Here is a 14,778-nt window from a genome sequence, read left to right as displayed (position 1 = left end):
TTTGGAGAGTTGATTTGAGGAATTGAGTGGCGATTTCGTGTTGGATTTTGATAATTTTTGTATGGGTGAACTCGTGGTCGAGTGGGTGTTCGTATTTTGTAACTTTTAACCAATTCTGAGATGTGGGCCTGGGTCGACTTTTTTGGGCTAAATTTTTTATTCTTTGCTAAAGTCGTAGTTTCATTATTAAATTAGTTTCTTGTAGTTATATTTATAGTATGAAATTATTTTGGCTAAATTCGAGTCGATCGGAGTTGGAAATTCTAGGGAAAGGCATACTACTTGACTGATTGAGCGAGATTTGAGGTAAGTGACTTGTCTAACTTTGTGTGGGGGAAATCCCCTTAGGTTTTGGTACTGTTGTAACCATTTGTGATATGTGAGCGCCGTGTACACGAGGTGACGAGTGCGTACATGGGCTGATTATGGAAAATTCGGTTCTTGTTGATTTGTCATCTTTTGAATTTCTTTAATTGAGTTGTCTTCTTTTAAAATACATTAACTGAATTGCCTTAACATATGTAGTGATCATGTTTAGCCTAGTATCGCATGTCTATGTGCCCTAACTCTTACTTGCAATTTGTGAAACATGCTTAGTTGAATTACCTACTTTCCTTGATTTGAATTAAATCTTTAAATGTAAGATTCTTACTGAAAATTCATGTTTTCCTTTGATTACCTGCTGCATATTTACTTTGGGACTACGAGGCGTTTACTTAGGAGATCTCCCCTATACTGCATATTTACTTTGGGACTACGAGGCATTTACTTGGGAAATCCCCCTGTATTGCATATTTACTTTGGGACTACGAGGCATTTATTCGGGAGATCCCCCTATACCGCATATTTACTTTGGGACTACGAGGTGTTTACTCGGGAGATCACCTTGTCTTGCATCTTTACATTTGTGACTACGAGGCGGAACCTCATGAGTGCCCCTGTTGTTTACCACTATTTACTGTGCTGATATTTTCTGAAACTCCTTATTGTTTAAATTCTAAGTCATTTCAAAATATTATAATACCTTCTGCCTTACTTTTCTTTTAAACCAGTAGGGCCCTGATCTGACCTCGTCACTACTCTACCGAGGTTAGGCTTGGTACTTATTGGGTACCATTGTGGTGTACTCATACTACACTTCTGCACATCTTTTTGTGCAGATCCAGGTTCTTCCCACCAGACCAGATACCAGTGAGTTGGACCACACGTGGAGACTTTAAGGTATATCTGTCAGCGTCCGCAGACCTTGGAGCCCCCCTCTATCCTTACTATGTTGTTTTCCTTATCTTTTTTAGACTCTGATATATAGAGGCACTTAGTATTTGCTCTTAGAAGCTTGTGACTTGTTTCCACCAGGTTTTGGGAGTTGTAAATTATGGATTTGCAGTTTTATATTTATATATCATCTGTTGAGATTGGAGTTAAATTTATTATTGATTTATTCTGCAAATTATTAGGCTTACCTAGTCTTAGAGACTAGGTGCCATCACGACATCCTACGGAGGGTGAATTGGGGTCGTGACAAGTTGGTATCAGAGCTCTAGGTTCATAGGTGTTATAAGTCACAAGCAGGTTTAGTAGAGTCTCGTGGATCGGTACAGAGACGTCTGTACTTATCTTCGAGGGGCTATGGATTTGTTAGAAAAAGTTTCACTTTCTTTGATTCCTTATCGTGCAATATTTTGACTTCGGACTCTAAACTTTTGTCTTTCTATTCTCTCACAGATGGTGAGGACACGTACAACTAGATCGAATGATCATATACCCGTGCCCCCTGCTAGAGCCGCGAAATGCTGGGGACGGGGTAGAGGCCGAGTCAGCGTGGTGCAGCCAGAGCACCCACACGAACTACCACAGATGAGACACTAGTAGCTCCAGTTGGAGGGCAGACACCTGAGACGCCTATTACTACACCAGCTTTCCAGGAGAGTCTTGCCCAGTTTCTGAGCATGTTCAGCACCTTAGCTCAGGCAGGATTGATACCTCTTACTCCTGCCACATCTCAGGCTGGGGGAGGAGTACAAACTCCCATCGCCGGTACCCTAGAACAGCGGGTTCAGGTAGACCAGGATCCATAGATCATACCGATACAGCCAGTAGCTCCGGTTTAGCCCGAGGTTAGGGCACCAGCTTCTGAGGTAAAGCAGCTCAGGCTCGAGAGGTACAAGAAGTACCACCCACCTACTTTCAGTGGATTGGCATCAGAGGATGTCTAGGGTTTTCTTGAGAAGTGCCACTGTATCCTTCGTACTATGGGTGTTGCGGAGACTAGTGGGGTTTTTTTACTATATTACAGCTTAGAGGAACGGCCTATCAGTGGTGGCGCACATTCGAGTTGTATATTCCGTCTGAGGCAGCTTCACTCACTTGGACTCAGTTCTCAGATATATTCCTAGGGGAGTGTGTTCCTCAGAGTCTCAGAGATGCTTGGCGCGTAGAGTTTGAGCAGTTGCACCAGTGTGCTATGACCGTGTCAGAGTATTCGGTCCAATTCAATGATTTGTCCAAGCATCCACCAGCCTTGGTTGCTACCGTTCGAGAGCGGGTTCGTTGGTTTATTGAGGGGCTCAACCCCAGCATCAGATTGAGCATGGACCGAGAGTTGGAGATGGATATTGTGTATCAGTAGGTAGTGAGGATTGCTAGGAGGTTAGGGGGTATACTGAATCAGGATAGAGAGAAGAGAGAGGCCAAGAGGTCTCGAGAGTCTGGCACTTATAGTGGTACTCGTGCCCCAGCTACAGCTTGTCAGGGCAGAGGTTATATGGGTCGCCCTGTTCAATCAGCACTTCCAGCTGCAAGCGATGATCCGGCCACTACTAGGCCCCAGGATCCTTATTATGCACCGCCACATTTCCTATGTTACACGGTTTTGTGACATTTATAACTTCACATGCACATTGACATGTAGGCATAGAGATGCACTTTCCTCATGCTATCTGAGATCGAATCATCTTATCGGTTGTTGAAAGTTTTTGGGAAAAATCAAAAGTTTCTCACTTTCTCATATTTTGGTGATTTCGGTGAAGGATTTGGGTTTTACTGTTATACTTGAAAAGCATGACTATTTTCCGTAACTGTAAACTAGCTGAGCATCATATCTCTGAGTTATTTCCTATACCACTTTTATTATATTGTTATGAGTTGTTGTTGGACTTTGACCTTGGTCCCAGCTCGTCACTACTTTCAACCTAAGGTTAGATTTGTTACATATTTAGTACATGGGGTCGGTTGTACTCATACTACACTTCTGCACCTTGCATGCAAATTTTGGATACTGACGTTATTGTATACAACGGGAGCTGGCATTGAAGGCGTACCTACGTTCCAGTCATAGTTGCCTCTTGTTCTTGGTAGCTTTAGAATTATTAATTTGTTCATGTATATTTCAACAGATGATGTATTTATTTCATACCAGCTTTGTAAACTCTAAATCTTAGAAGCTCATGATTTGTACTACCAGTCCTTGGGATGCCTTTGTATAAAAGTTCAGTTATATTATCTTTATTCCTATTAGTGAATGTCTTTTGAATTGGATTATTGCTAATTATCTTACCTAGCGGGTTGGATTAGGTGCCATCATGACTGTGGATTTTGGGTCATGACAAGAATATCTCTAAAAGCTGAGCCCAAGTGAGTGGGCTACATCAACTGGCCTACCCTCCTCGTAAGTCTACCACCACCTGTATCCTACTCCTGATAGCAAAAATGTCTGTCACTACAAGGTGCGGATGTGGTTCTCGAAGCTTCGTGGCTTTCCACGCTATAAAGGGTGGTTACTGACTATACTGAATACCTCTTTGAATTTCAACACCAGGGAGCTATCGTTATTTGGAAGGGATTGATTCTAACTAAAGCTCAACTTGTCCAACTACAGAGTATCCGAAGATACACGGATACATGTGCTATTTCCTCCTACTTCTGATTGCATATGGTCGCACCGGACGAGGCTGCCAATGAACAGGTTAGACTGGACCTACGATGCCTCCTGGATACCTTTGTTGATGTTTTCCAAAAATTGTGAGGATTACCTCCTTCTAGACTGCATGATCACACTATCTATCTAGTTGTCGGTGCAACTTCGGTCAACGTCAAACTATGTCGATACCCCTACTTCTAAAAGCAAGTCATGGAGCAACTGGTAACGGATGCTCAAAAAAGGGGTAATTCGGGCTAGCACTAGTTCTTTTTCTTCTCCAGTATTGCTTGTGCAAAAGAAGGATGGTACATGATTATTTTGTACAGATTATAGGGTCTTGAATGCAGTCACAGTCAAGGATAGATTTTCTATTCTGAGAGTTGACTAGTTGTTTGATGAGTTGCATGATTCAGTCTATTTTTCTAAGCTCGACTGATTGGGTGGTTATCACCAGATTCGAGTTAGGCCAGAGGATGTAGCTAAGACAGTGTTCCGAACTCACGATGGACATTGCGTGTTTTTGGTAATGCCATTTGGGTTATCTAATGCACTATCTACTTTCTAGCTACCATGAATGAGGAATTCTGTCCATTCTTGTGTCACTTTGTTCTCATATTTTTTGATGATATCCTAGTGTATAGTCCTTCTTGAGAGGAACATTTGGGCTCATCTACAGTCAGTTTTACAGCTATTATGCCAACACATTCTGGAACCCAAACGTAGCAACTACAGTTTGTCCAAACAACAATTGATTATTGGGGTATGTGATATCTAACCAAGGACGTCGTATTGATCCAGCAAATATCACAACAATTGAGAAATGGCATGATCCTAAGAACATCAAGCAGGTGTACAGTTTCTTTGGGCTCGCCGGGTACTATAGGCGATTTATTCATCACTATGCTGCAATTGCCGACCCTCTCACAGATCTACTCCGCAGAGAAGCCTTTGTCTGGACTAATAACATCTATACATACTTTGAAACTCTTAATAGTAAACTCAGTTATACCCCAATTTTTACCTTACCATATTTGTTTCAAGAATTTAAACTGAAAAACGATGCTTCAGGGCAAGAATTGGTGCAGTTCTCTCGCAAAAGAGGCCTCCAGTTGCTTATTACAACCAGAAATTGAGCAAAAGAATGTAAGGAGCTTCAACTTATTACAGGAAATTTTTTGATATTACCCAAGCGGTGAGAAAACGACGACAGTAACTAGCTAAGCAAAAATATGATGAATTAAACAATCCAAACACTAGAACAAAAAACGTGGCTAAGCAAACTAGTGGGATATGATTTCCAGATTATCTACCGGCCGGGCAAACTAGATCAGGCTGCTAATGCTCTCTCCCTTGAACCTATGTTCCTCACCATCTCAACGAGGAGTTATGACATTAAGAGCGAGCTCAAGGCACTGAGTCAGTCACACTCGTAGTTAGCAGCACTTCAAAAATCAGTCTAGGACCAGCCTTCTGACAACTTGGGGTTCAACTTTCGTAATGGTATCCTTTTCTTTAGAGGTCGTTTGGTTATCCCTTCTGATTCACCTTTGCGACAGACTTTACTCCGTGAATTTCATGACAAAACAGTTGGGGGACATGCCGGAGTTGTGAGCACTTATCATCGCATAGCTTCCAATTTTTATTGGAAGGGAATAAAGATAGACGTCCACAATTATGTTGCAACTTGTCAGGTTTGTCAGCACATGAAGGATTCCCACCAACTAAAGATGGTATGCTTCAGCCCTTACCCATTCCCTCCATGGTATTATAGGATAGTTTGATGGATTTTATTACTTGTCTGCCGAGCTCTAGAGGTAAATCTACCATCTTGACCATTGTGGATTGACTGTCCAAGTATGGACACTTTATTCCCTGCCTTCATCCTTCTCTACTCAATCAGTAGCTGAGGCATTTGTAGTTGGTATTATTCTTCTTCATGGACCTCCTTGATCAATTGTGACTGACCGAGATCCCAGATTCTTACACACATTATGGCAAGAGTTGAACATTTTGCAAGGCACATCATTAGCAATAAGCACTGTATATCATCCTCAAACTGACGAGCAATCTAAGGCACTCAACAAGTGTGTAGAGCAGTACCTTTATTGCTTTGTGGCTGATGCTCCTCACAAATGGGTTGCTATGCTCCCTTGGGTCGAATACTGGTATAATACTGCCTTCTAGTCCTCTACAGATATGACACCTTTCACAGCCTTGTACGGAAGGGATTTTCCTACCGTTGCTCGCTACATTTTGGGCAGCAGTTCCAGTGAACCGGTCGAAGCTTATTTGGTAGATAGGGATGAACTCATGACCCTTCTCAAGAATAATTTGGTGCGTGCATAGAGACATTGTTGATAAACGACGTTCCGAGCTAACTCTTCAGGTGGGAGATTGGGTGTGTAAATGCCTAATTTTTGCTCTTTCTTTTTCTTCTACATTATATTTTCTTTTTAGGTTTATTCTGTATGTATTTGTAGGTTGTAGAATCAGATGATATTAAATAATTTGTTAATGGGGTTATGGTATTGGTCTTATCATTTTAAAGCAAAAATTGGGCCAAATCAGCGGCTCAATTGCATTTAACATACTCAGCTCAAGTCCCCAACCAGACATGCCAAAATGACGTAGTTTCATTTAAGTGGTTGAGATTCATTTGATCCAATGGCCATATTTCACCCAAATCCCAAGTATATAAAACCTCCAATACCCGAACTTTGCCCTCATTTTCCCCCTTTTTCTTTTATTTCCCCCCTCTCTCATCACTCTCTCTTCTCCCTATCTCTCCGCCGCCTAAACCCTAGCATCACCGGTCGTAAATCACCCCATGGTGGTGGCGCACCACTAAATTACCCCATTTTTACACTATTCTCTTCTTCTCTTCATCCTCTACACTAATCCAAACCCCAAATCCCCAAAATCACTCTCAATCTCCATAAATACAAACCTAATTGTAACCCTAGCTGGCACCCGCTACCGCTAACCACCATCAAAACCCCACAAATATTACATCATCCTCTTCATCTCCCCCCTCTCTCCACAAATCCAAGCCCAATTTCCTTCAAACCCCTCTCAATCCCCCGAATCCGGCGACCACCCCATCTGTCTCACCGCCACTAACCAAACCACTATCCAAACATTGCTCGTGCACCACCAAAATCACCACCATTGATCCTATTCGTTGGTCTATCTCGTGAATCAAAGCACAATTTCTCGTTGGTGATGTCATGATTGACCACTGTCTCGCCAGAATTGGCGGCCACGATTCACCAATTAAAAATCATGCTCGAAGTTTACATCGCTGCCATTTTGACGTTCCATCACTGTCCGGGGGCATTCGAGCTTATGGTATACCTTAATCCTCCCCCTCCCCCCCCCCCCTCCTTGTTTTTCTATTTTGCTCCACGCATATTTTAGGTGCTAGTTTAATTTTTAGTTTCTTTTGTTTTATCTTTCTAGTTAGTATGATATTATTTTATGATTTTCATGCTTAGTTGGTATTTTGTTGTATTTTGTATGAATTGTTGAAGTGTTATTTTTTATGTTATCGCTCGTTTAATGACGTGTTTAACCTATCCGAACAACATAATCGAGCAAAAGTTTATCATTGTCATGTTTTCCCCCTTCTTAGTTCACCTTTGATTAATCGACAAATTAATAATTTTGCTTACTCTATGTTTGATCATTGATGAATCAGTTGATGTACTTGGTACTTGCCTTTTGTAAATTGGCCATTTAGTTTAGTTTGTTGACTGGTTAGGTTAAGTGTTTACAATCGTATTAGTCTCTTATCAGTCCAAATGCGGTTAACGTTTAGCCTTTTGTAGTTTAGTTACTGATATTGGTAAAAGCTGAAAGGTAGATGGGTGTAATCATGAATTAGGGTGCATAAAAGGTTTGTTTTTTATTAGTAGGGCGGCTAAAAGTACATTTTCCTCCATGCTTCTGCCACAGTAGGTCGAAGACTGTCAATCTGTTAAAGTAAGTTGAAACATCATGTTTCCTTTACATTTGTAGTTGAGGTTGTATTCTGCTAGTGTATTTGGTTGATGATTTAAAGCTATGAATATTTCATGTTTAGTCCATTAAAGATTGTTATTAATAAGGTGTAGATTCTAAACTTGAAAACTTAAGGTTCTTCCTTCTTGTATGTGATGTGAGTTGACGAAAGAGGGGCTTTTATTTGCAAAGAATAGGTCTAATGGTTATGTGTGTAAGGTTTTAAGGTGTTGGTTCACAAGGTGCAACTGATTTTTGTTTAGGTTATTAACTTGGGTTTAAAGTGGCTATTTTGTAAAGTGGTCGTGCCTGCCATCGTGCTTTGTCAAAAGTGGTTATGGCTGTAAATAAAGAGGCTAGATCTGCAACATTGTAACAGGCTGCTGCAGATTTGGTTAAAATAGCACGGGCTAGCCAGTTTTCGGACTGGTCATTCAAAAATAGCCAATGTTTGCCAAGTCATTGAAAAATAGACACTATTTTGCCGCAACAGAGACCGATCCAGCATAATATACTGGAGTTCGGTGCACTTGTGTATGAACTTCCAGCATATTATGCTGGACCGGTATACTTTGCTGGCTCCAGTATAATATACTGGAGTTCCAGCAAAGTATACTGAAACTCCAAACTCCAGTATATTATGCTGGAGTATTTTTCGGATTTTGAACAGTGTTTTTTGTTCAGATTTATCTTTGCATAAAAAGTAGCTAAATTTCGATGACTTTTGAAACTGTGGCTATTTTTTAATGACCATGACCACTTGTAAATCTGACTATTTTTGAATTTCTCCCGCAGATTTGGGGTTTAAAGAGGCTGTTGGGGCCTTTGAACCTTTGCCACAAGATGAGCCCAGTGGTGGGCTAACGGATTTTTCTGCTTGATCCAAAAGTAGTGTAGTGAAAGATGTTGACCCATTTCTCATTTAATAAGGAATTGGCTCACTCTATTAAAATAAACAAAGTTGGTTCAATATTAATCTGCCATGTTTTCCCAATAAGTCTAAAAATCAGAATTCCTTTTTTTTTATTTTACTAATTCAATAATTCAGTCACTTCCAGCAAACAATTCCAAAAGCGTTAGGCAAATTATAGGCATGGATGTAAGCATATAATTTTTTTAAAATATTTTGATTATACTAATTTCATCTTTTAATTAACAACAACAATAATAAAAATAAAGTATAAATAAGGTCCAATATCAATAATATCCATATGTTGTCTTATCACCATTAAGCTACACAGAGGTATTTTCTTTCGCAATAAAGATGAACAATTATTTTTTCAAAATCTACCCCTAAAGTAATAGATATTAAAAAGATAATTAATTTTATCTTCCGATGTCGGGAAGACTCGCTTTGGAATAAAGATATAAATAAAATGGCAAGGTCGTGAGGACACGTCTTGTTTCAATTCTTTCAAATAAATAAAAGTTTGTTATTTAATTAACTTCGAGTAGGCTTCAATTCTAGGTGCGACACACGAACTAAGGTAGGGGATACTCGTCTTGGTTAGTGTAAGCTAGGATCGGAGTTACTCGTCCTAGTTTGAAATTCATAAAGTCATCAACAATAAAAACGGACATAGGAAAAGCATGAAAATAAAATAAATCACGGTTTATCCAAAATTAATTCTAACCAAGTTTAAGTTAATAAAGCGGCCGTGTTAGAACCACAAAATTCGGGGATTGCCTTACACCGGTCAACATAATTCCTTACTCGGTCTCTTATTTTTGCGGATCAATAATAAATAGAGTCAGTTTTCCTTTGATTAGGGGTTCAAATAAAAGGTAATTTGGAACACCCAAAAATTAATTTCAAGTGGCGACTCTATAAATAAAATAACCCTTACTCAAATGTGCCACTTTAATTAAAAAAAAACCTTTTTCACTATAATATTTTGCGAATGGTAAAAAGGGGTGTGACAGGGTGTATGTTAAGCTCTAATCTTATCATCAAATCGACTGCAACAACTTCTCCTTATCTCATTCGGTAATTCTCTCTTCTCATCTCCTCCTTCCAATTATTTTTCAATATTGCTCTAATTAATATTCTCCTAATTCAGTTTACTTGTAATTCCAGTTGAGTGATTAATACAAATGTTAGTTCCATTGAGTTGCAGTAAATCAGGGAGTTGCAGTAAATCAGGTTGTTTCAGTTACCTTATTTTTTCTATTTTCTTGCCCTTCTTCATTATTAAATAATTTTATTTTATTTTTTACCTTATTTTTTTATATATTAATTCTACTTCGTACCCTTACTCGCTATGCATATAAAGAAAATTATATGCAGATAGAGGCTCCTCAAGTTAGAACTTGTAAGTGGTAATTATAAGACCCTGGAATTTTGATTGTGGCTTTTAATTCCCCAAACTTTAATTTGTGATGATACAACTAACACAATCCCCAAACTTTTCCGAAAATGAAAACAATGTCATTTGGATTAAATCAAATTTTTGTTTCTAAAAATCGAACCAAAAGTGTTTATCAAAATCAAATCAGTCCTTATCAGGCTTACCCAAAAACTACTAGTAACATATACGAATATTCTCAAAAAACGGGCGTTTTCTAAAAAACTAATCCAATACGTATTTTTTAAATTTATTTCCAAAAATTGTACCAAAACGAGATCCAAAAAACTTGAACATGACAAATTGACGTTAATCCATCTTTCAACTGGCACAGGAAGAGGTCACTAACTTCACCTAATTAAAACCTTGGGGTTTTATCGACTAGTTTCATGTAATGATGAGTTCCTCAAAAATTGTTAGTTGATGAAATTTGACATTTTATTATATCTATTATTAAAAGTGACATGTCAATTTCGTTGGCTTTCAAGATAATCTAAGCACGTATTTTATTTTAATTTGTCACTACCAACCAACTTATTGAGCCCACACTCAACATATCCCTTAAATGGTCCCTTTTCACCAACACAACCTTTTGACCAAAACTTAGACAACTATTTTTGGAGAATTAAGTTTCAATTGTGAATAAACTCAAAATATACTCCCCTTTCTTTTGACTTTCCATCTATTTATGCTTACTTTGTCACACAATTTCTGACTCACCAACCACTAAAAAGAAAAGTAAAATGTCACTAGTCTTTACCTACTTATTATGAACTACACATTTTATAAGTTAATTATATTTTGTCTCAACACGGCACCTCACATACAAACCAATTTTTTTTTGTTTTTTAATGAACTATTTTTGGGTGGCGGAGAGATTTTGAATGTTTTAACACGAGCCATATTTCTCTGTACATGTACAAATTTATTGCCTTCTCATTGTAAAATATATTTCAAAGTTACAACGGACAATTAGTATTAGATAGATTGACGTCTAATTTAAGGTTTAAGTTTCGTGTAAAATTTTTATATTATTTTTCTTAAATACATAGCTTTCGCTTGTTATTAGTACGCCTTTTTATAGATTATTTGATTTTTCATCTTCTTTTTTCCTTCTTTTGGAGATTATGTATGCTTACTAACTAGTCATGAATGTATTTAATTTTCTATTTTATGTGTTGTATGTAATTACTATTCGCTTCTACTAATCAAAAATTAAATTATTATACTAACAATATTAATTTTTTAGTATAAGTTGCATGAATAACATGCAAGTTTTTTAGATACTTACCCAGAAATTTCCATCTGATTTTTGAATACTTCTTTCTCCATGTTGTACTCACTACCAATGCACTTAAATATAATAGTAGTTCTTGAAAATTTTGTGCCAATTATTGTTGAATAAACTATGGCCAATCGTGCTGCATGATTTCAGTAAATTAAAAATGGATCTTAATCTAATAACATATTCTTTTCCAATAGGTATAAAATATTATAGCAGTTAGTGTAAATAAGATTATGTCCTACTTATTAGTGGACATAAGACATGTTTTATCTTTAACTTTCATAAAACTTGTACATTTTTTAGTGAAATACGCAAGAGTTACTCTTAGAAAAATTCAAGTCTTTAAAGTTCCTAATATATGAGCATTTTATTCCCTTAATGCTAACAAAGCTTTGTAGAAGATCATGAACTTAAAGGATTGCTCAAACTCTTTAAATTAAAATAGAGGGAAATTTCATTGAAATAAAGTATTACAAATTTTTGAAAAATTTATTTTTGATAAAAAGAGGACAAAATTAAATGTCTACGATGATAATCAACAAATTTTCTCAACTGGGACAAAAAAACAAGACTTGGTTTTTCATGATCAAGAGTGATCCTGAAAGCAAAAATCTGAAGTGTCTGATGATGTCATGATACTATTGGAGTTAACTCAATTCAAATTTCAGTTGATATTAAAAATAGAATATTCCTTACAAATAGTTTATATATCATAATATAATACTAGAGAACGACGTGCTCTAAAATATAGTTTGCCGATTAATTTCGTAAAAAGAGTTTACTAACGTCCAATTTACCGAACAAAGATTAAATATAATTAGTTGTGTTGAACTTAAACTGGATTATATGTAATGCAAGTTAAAGTCTGGTCTTATTTTGGAGGTTGCTAAGAAGGCCTCAAGGGAATTATTTAATATTGGAGTAATGATAAGGGAAAGGGGGGGGGGGGGGAGGGAATTATAAAATTGTTAGTAGTTGATATTACCTCCTTAACAGCTTGTTTGGATGGTAGTTCATTGTCGTTTCATAATGTATCGTATCGTACTTTGTATTATATTGTATCGTTTGATAAATATAATATTTGGATAGATTGTGTCGTTTGTTATCGTTTCATGATATCACACACCAACAATATGAAGAATACTTGCAATATTTTAAAGAAAAATTATGACACAGGGTAAAATTACTATATAAAAAGTAGGGTAAATGATAAAATAAAATTATTCAATAATAATGAAGGGTGAGATTGAGATAAAAAGACAAGGTAACGACACGACCACACCAAATCGGTCGTTACATAAAGTGTCACATTTTGTCGTTATGTAACGGCGAATTTAACGATACGATACAATAAAATTTAAGTAACAAACAAAATAAATAGTAACAATACAATACAATGGTTAATAACTATCCAAACAAGCTGTAAACCTACCAAAAATATCTGGTTTTGATGGATAGTGGCAAACATCAACTCCAACACATGGATTCTTCATATTTAAAAAAACTATTACTATAATAGACAACCAAGAGAAAAGAAATGCTGGAAATATAAAAAAAAACTAAGTTTTATAATTGTAACAATGTAACTCCATTACCAACTACTAACAAATTATATATGGGTTTTCTTTCTGGCTGCTGCAAATGGTGACATAGAAAAAAAGGTACTTTGGCTTTTAATATCATAATAATCAAAATTCATAAAGTGGCTCGTATCGACTACCACCAACTTTTGCCCTCTTTTATTTTCTTTTATTTTGTAGATACGTATGTTTTTATTGACCCACATATACGTATTTTGTCTACAAAATAAGACAAATCAAGTTTGAATTATGAGAATATAACTGTCCTTGTAGCAATTATGTGGTAAAAATTAATGAAAAGCGCCAAAACGGTAGACTAATATAATATAGCAATAGTATTGGATGGTGTATGCAATTTTGATGTTCAGGTGCCAAATTAATGTAGAGAAAGCAAAACTTCTTTATCAGAAATATAAAAAAAGAAAAAGTAAAAAAGGAACAACTAAAATTACCTGGAAGTTTGTTTACATTGCTTACTACTAGTATAAATTAATGGAAGTTAGTGCGCATTACTTTTTAGGAGTATAAATTAATAGAGTACAAGTTTGTGCTTTGTACCCATCTCTTGCTACTATGAAGTTTCTTTGACTCCCTTCGGCCTAATTTAATTAATTTTTTTAGCTCTTTTTATATATATTAAGAAATACATCTTTTAGCATTAATTAACAATGAAATTAACCATATTAATATTAACTTATTTTTTAAAAATATAACAAATACTCCTAGACTCTTTACTCCAAGGACAACTTTGGAAAAAAAAACTTAATTCCTTCTTGATATATGAAAAAATCAAATATTGTAAACCATAAAAAGAAAAGGCCAAAAAATCAATTAAAGTGGATCGAAGAGAGTATATATTATATCCCACAAAACACAATTAATCAAAGATACTTTTATACTATCGGCTGACACATAACCGTAATATAAACAACCAATTACTTAGTTAAAGCCTAAAGAGGAAGGGCCTTTACTCTACTTAATAAATGGTAATGCTTAGTTACTAGTTACTGTACCTATATATAGTACTTCCTCCGTTACGGTGCTTATCGAGCGGATAATTACGCTCAACAGTTCGGCTTATCAGTTATCGAATTATAAATGTAGTAATCCGCTAGTCATCCAATAAGACAATGGACGGATTGATATCTGATTAACGATTATCGAGCGGTTTATCGGCTAAACCAAATAGAATTTTTTTGAACAATCCTAGTCTTGATACCAAACGACCAAACTGCATAATTCAAACTGTCTCTGTTAGTTGTAGTAGTGTTTCCTGATGAGAAGCCAAAGATGACTACCATTAGCTACAGACAGTTCTATCATTCTTTGTACAACTACTTATGCAACAATGTAGTAACAAGTTGCTATTACTTTAGTATGCTATAATATGAGCTACCGGCCTATCGTTTAGAGAGTTATAGCCATGTTCCCCCATTTTCTGCTTCTTTTGTGTTCTTCAGCTATATTATGATATATCGGGGTAGTTGATTCGGGTTTAGAGTGGTTTCGGAGTGAATTGAGACACATAGTCTCTTAGTTAATAGCTTAAGTTGGAAGAGTTAACCGAATGTTGACCTATGTGTAAACGACCTCAGATTTGAATTTTGATGGTTTCGTTAGCTCCGTTATGTGATTTTGGACTTAGGAGCG

General features: G+C 36.6%; 1 long non-coding RNA gene across 1 annotated transcript; it reads left to right on the top strand.

The window, feature by feature from the left end:
• The first annotated feature begins 3,793 nt into the window (after positions 1–3,793).
• On the top strand, positions 3,794–8,894 carry LOC142178589 (uncharacterized). Its single transcript, XR_012706859.1, has 2 exons — positions 3,794–7,267; positions 8,714–8,894. It is a non-coding gene; the product is annotated as an uncharacterized LOC142178589 (long non-coding RNA).
• The last annotated feature ends 5,884 nt before the right edge of the window (positions 8,895–14,778 follow it).

Source organism: Nicotiana tabacum, chromosome 24 (assembly GCF_000715075.1).
Source record: "Nicotiana tabacum cultivar K326 chromosome 24, ASM71507v2, whole genome shotgun sequence".
Classification (NCBI taxonomy): Eukaryota; Viridiplantae; Streptophyta; class Magnoliopsida; order Solanales; family Solanaceae; genus Nicotiana; species Nicotiana tabacum.
Note: the sequence above shows the minus strand (reverse complement) of the source record. Positions and strands in the feature narration are given on the sequence as shown.